The sequence below is a fragment of the Penaeus monodon genome, chromosome 14 (assembly GCF_015228065.2).
Source record: "Penaeus monodon isolate SGIC_2016 chromosome 14, NSTDA_Pmon_1, whole genome shotgun sequence".
Classification (NCBI taxonomy): domain Eukaryota; kingdom Metazoa; phylum Arthropoda; class Malacostraca; order Decapoda; family Penaeidae; genus Penaeus; species Penaeus monodon.
The window spans coordinates 40,501,764-40,507,605 of record NC_051399.1 but is presented as its reverse complement, the minus strand read 5'-3'; positions in this window follow the sequence as shown (position 1 = coordinate 40,507,605).

Genomic DNA, 5,842 nt, shown 5'->3' with positions numbered 1-5,842 from the left:
CTCTCTCCTCTCTCTCTCTTTATCTGTCTGTCTGTCTGTCTCTCTCTAAATATATATACACATATACATAAATGTTTATATACGTATATATTTTTAAATTATGTATATATTTACACATTTGTGTATATATATTTATACATGTGTACGTATATATTCAAACATGCGTGTATGTATATATTTATACGTGTGCATATATATATATATATATATATATATATATATATATATATATATATATATATATATTATATATATATATATATATGTATATAAATGTATAATATATGTGTATATAAATGTATACGTTTATATATATCTAAATATCTTCTTCTTTTAACGGTAGGTTCATGTCTGAGCCGTCGTGGTCACAGCATGATACTTAATTGTAGTTTTCATGTTGTGATGCTCTTGGAGTGAGTACGTGGTAGGGTCCCCAGTTCCTTTCCACGGAGATGCCGGTGGTACCTTTTAGGTAATCATTCTCTCTATTTATCCGGGCTTGGGACCAGCACTTGACTTGGGCTGGCTTGGCCACCCAGTGGCTAGGTAGGCAATCAAGGTGAAGTTCCTTGCCCAAGGGAACAACGCGGCGGTCGGTGACTCGAACCCTCGAATTCAGATTGCTGTCGTGACAGTCTTGAGTCTGACGCTCTAACCATTCGGCTACCGCGGCCATATCTAAATATATACACATGTATATATACACATACGTGTGCATATATATATATATAAACATATGCGTTTATATATACATATTTAAATATACAATATGCATATATATATATGCACGGACATATATATATATATATATATATATATATATATATATATATATATATATATATATATATATATATGTATATATATGCATATATATATAATATATATATATATATATATATATATATATATATATATTATATTATATTATATATATATATTATATATATATTATATATATATATATATATATATATGAATATATTATATAAATATGCATATATATATATACATACATATATATATATTTATATATATATATATATATATAATATGCATATATATATGTTGTGTATATATATTGTTACGCCGACCACCTCGTCTCTCTGCCACCAACACAAGGCAGGCTAGGCAGACGGCGTGCTATCCACAGGGTCGTGAACACTGAACAGCTCCAAGAGGCACCCAGCACCACAGCGTCCCAGAACACCACGAGGGGAAACGCCACGTGGCGAGGCAGGGCACGAAATAAAAACAAAATGACAGTCTTTCCTTTATTTAAACAAGTTATTTACCTGTACACTTTTCTATAGGCACAATACAGGGGGGACACCGGCATGTCACACTGCACGATACAGCTTATAACAGGGCAACACAAAGTTTATCAGGTCACAAGGGCACACACAAGATCTTCACAGGAGCAGTACCCAACTCCGTCTCCCTTGGCTTGTTCCTCCGCTCCTCCGCTCGCAGCCAGTTGCATCATGTTTGCCCAGGATCCTTTTCATGTTAACACATGCCCAGGTCATCCTTATCATGTTAACACATGTTTCGCACAGAGACAAAGACCCACTGGCGTAGCACTATCCCCCCCTATCAAGCAGATGACCCGTCTGCTCTGACATACCTAAACCTGAAACAAACTACAGAAAATTTAAATAAAATTAGTCCTCAGGAACAAACAAAATTCTTTCAAACAAAAGTAACCGTAATTGAAAATCAGTTCTCAGAAAAACACAAAATCTTTCATCCAGCGCGGCTTTCTTTGCACTCGCTGGGGTCGCTCTGGAGGAGGTGTGGGCGGCGGTAGATTGGCAGTGGCACCCAGAGGGGTATCTCCTGTCCCAAGACCTGGCTCATGGTCACCATTGACGTCTGTTGCATCGCCCTCACCGTCCAAATGCTCGTCCTCATCTCGGTCAGCGTCTGCCACGTCCTCATCGCCGGTACTGGGGCTAACGTCATCTTCTTTTTCACCATGGCCCCAGGAGTAGCTTCCTGGCCCATGGCAACGCCACAGCCGGTGCGCCAAGTCCTCGAGGAAGTCAGGCAACGGCCCCACACCAACCAACTCCTTGCTCCCCGACGACTCTTCTGGATGCTCCACTTCCTCACAAGTGCCCAGCTTTGCACCAGCTGGCACCTTCTGGGCCTTATCGGAGAAGTTAGCTACCAACACTGTAACTAACCCCTCCCCTGGTCCAACAAGGCTCCGCCCAACCGCTACGCCATCAGCCAGCTGCAGGTTTTGAATGGGCTCCATGAGGCCCTCTACTCCACACATCACTCTTGACAGTCGACACCGGATTCTAGACTCTGTCCTGGGGGCAAGGTGCAGTCGTTCAGCCGTAACTACCTCTGCACAGCCAACCTCTGGAAGCAAGGGCACATCTTCACCGTGCACCCTCACCAGCTTCCGTCCAAGCTGCCCGTTCCGTAGTCAAGGCCCAGCAAACAGTGCTCGTCCAGATCGGCCACATACACCGGCAGCCGCTGCACCGTGCTGCCCACGCCAATACGAGCCTCCACTGGCCCCTTGAGCTGCACACAATGCCCCGTGACACCACACAGTCTCTGTGGTGTGTCTGGAAGTCGCATAGTGGCCAACATATCAGGCCGCACTAGGGTCTTCTCAGCCCCAGTGTCCACTGTCAGGTGGCATGGCTTCTCATCTATTGAGCCCTCCACCTGCATTGTGCTGGTTCGACGGCAGCTTACCCAAGTCGGGGGCCGGGAACCGAGGACGGCTGGGTTTCGGCCCCCTTCTCCAGCCTGTCCGAGTTTTCCTCCTGTACCACTTCCTTAGCCTTAGGACATGCACTCGGATGGTGACCATACCTGCCACAGTCCTTGCAGCACTGCTGAAAGGCATCAGAATCCATCCGGTTGAGAGGATGTGTTCTCCGCTCCCTCCGACACCAACTACGTCTGTGCCCTTCCTCACCGCAGCCCCAACACAAGCCTTGGAAAGTGCTCAGGCTCACCTTCCTCAATACTACCTTCTCCACTTTAGCCTTCCGGCCCCGGAGGTCATGGCGGGGCTGAGCAGCTGGCCCTAGGCCACTGGTTGCCTTCAGGAAGTCCTCGAACTCCAAGGCCCTCGCCAGCGCCACCTGCAGGTCCTCAGGGTGTGCCTGCTTGATGTAGATTTGCAGCTGCTGGTCCTACAAAGCGTCAACAAAGAAATCGCGGGCCAGGACCACGATCATCTCTTCCGCAGCCGCAGGGTATGACCTCCTTACCAGCGCCTCCACATCCTGCGCAAGCTGGGACAGTGTCTCGCCACGCTCACGAGTCCGCTTCTTCAAGTAGGCCTGATATACCTCGGCCTGGTGGAGGTGCCCGAAACGGCGCTTCAAAGCCTCTGCCACGCTGGTGTAAGGGATGTTGGGATGGCAGCAGATGCCCCAACACTTCCACTGCGGGGCCCCTTAGCGCTGTTACCAGCTGCAGGGCCTTCTCTTCTTGGCTCCAGCCCTGGGCAGATGCCAGCATTTCAAATTGGGCAACATATGCCTCCCAGACCACCTTCCCGTCGTACTCAGCTGGCTTACGCCTCACAGAATGTCTGGAGGCCGAGGGGCTGCGGGGGGGGGGGGGGGACGCGTGCCGTGAACTAACACGCCCGGGGGGGAGGAAGGGGGTGAGGGAGGCAACGAGGCGGGTTGACCGGATCCGAGTTTGCCGCCACCTATACCCAAAGGAGCAGTTCCGATGGGTCCCCAGCCTTCTGCAGCGACCACTGGCTCCGACACGATGCTGCGAGGCCCAGGGGTTTCCTGCCACGGACCCCAGGCAGACCCCAGTAAATCTGACACTCTGGCATCTGTTGCCAGAACCTCGTCTGCCTTCTCTGCTTGCAACGTTAATACCTTGTGACGCCGCCTTTCCGCCTTCACTTCCTCCCTCAGGCCCTGAACCTCGCCCTTCAGAGTCTGCACCTCCTCCATCAGTTCACTCTTCACGCTGTTGGAGGCCTTGTCGGTGTACTGCTGAGTTTCCATCTTCACAGATGCAAGATTGCTCTGTATCACCTCAACAAGTTGGCAGAACTGTTCCTCTGCCTTCCTTGCCTGCATCTCGACGAGATGGTGCGCCTGCTCATGTGCCCTCTGTGCCTGCTCTTCTGCCCTTTGTGCCATTTCCTCCCTCATACCGGCCAGCATGGCAGTGATCAGGTCCATCTGGCTCGGCTTCACCTCACTCGTGCCTGCCTCAGTCATAGCCTCCTCTCCCTCATGGCTGCCGCCATCTTTGGACGACATGATAAATTGGCACGTCTCACTGATCAAATATCACAAATCCCACTCCTGACACCATTTGTTACGCCGACCACCTTGTCTCTCTACCACCAACACAAGGCAGGCTAGGCAGACGGCATGCTATCCACAGGGTCGTGAACACTGAACAGCTCCAAGAGGCACCCAGCACCACAGCGTCCCAGAACACACCACAGGGAAACACCACTGGCGAGGCAGGGCACGAAATAAAAACAAAATGACAGTCTTTCCTTTATTTACACAAGTTATTTAGCTGTACACTTTTCTATAGGCACAATACAGGGGGGACATCGGCATGTCACACTGCACGATACAGCTTATAACAGGGCAACACAAAGTTTATCAGGTCACAAGGGCACACACGAGGTCTTCACAGGAGCAGCACCCAACTCCGTCTCCCTTGGCTTGTTCCTCCGCTCCTCCGCTCGCAGCCAGTTGCATCATGTTTGCCCAGGATCCTTTTTATGTTAACACATGCCCAGGTCATCCTTATCATGTTAACACATGTTTCGCACAGAGACAAAGACCCACTGGCGTAGCAATATGCATATATATATATATATATATATATGTATATATATATATATATATATATATATATATATATATATATATATATATATGTATGTATATATGTATATATATGCATAATATATATATATATACATATGTGTGTGTGTGTGTGTATGTGTGTGTGTATTCAGTATATCATACATGCTCTGTTTTGATTTGATGTTAATTTGAATTACCTGTGTTCGAATTGTTATTGATAACCGTAAAAAGATAAATGAAACTACAAACATCAGTTTTATCATTTTCTTTCCGTTTTGCATCACAATAAGAAAGATATCGAAAAATTTTCTCGCTGAATCTATAAAAGAACACAATCACTCACAATGTCCTTTCTGAAGGGACATCCTTATGCACATACACACACACACACACACACACACACACACACACACACACACACACACACACACACACATATATATATATATATATTCTCTCTCTCTCTCTTTTTTGCTTGCTTGGGAAACTGAAAAATCACTTCAACGGAACCGTGAAACACCCTTGGGAAGGCCCACAGTGTAAAAGTCCTGATTACTGGATCTCCAGTGATCCCGTAATACACTAGAGTTTTGTCACTTTGCATTTCCTCTTGCCTCACCATCAACCACTGCCTGCTGGTCTTCACCCCAACACCCTCGTGCTCCAGGATGTGCTTCAGCTGCCCGATGGTCGTGCCGTGGCCCACCACCACCTTCACGACCCCTCCCGAAGGTGTCACCACGCTGAGGAGGAAGCCGGGGATACTGATCGGGGCAAACATGATGTCGAGGCGGAGTCGTTATGAGTTCTTGTCTTTCTCACGTGTTTCCCTTTTCGTCTGTGATTCAGCTACAACTTGGCCTGTAATGAAAGCGCGAGTTAACACAGACTTTGTGTTCCTATCCACATCGTTTCTTGCGCTCTCCGACAGTAATCCTTGCTTGATATATCTTCACTTAAACAAGTTACTGCCTCATAGATTGATCAAAAAGGAACGGATCTGTTTACCT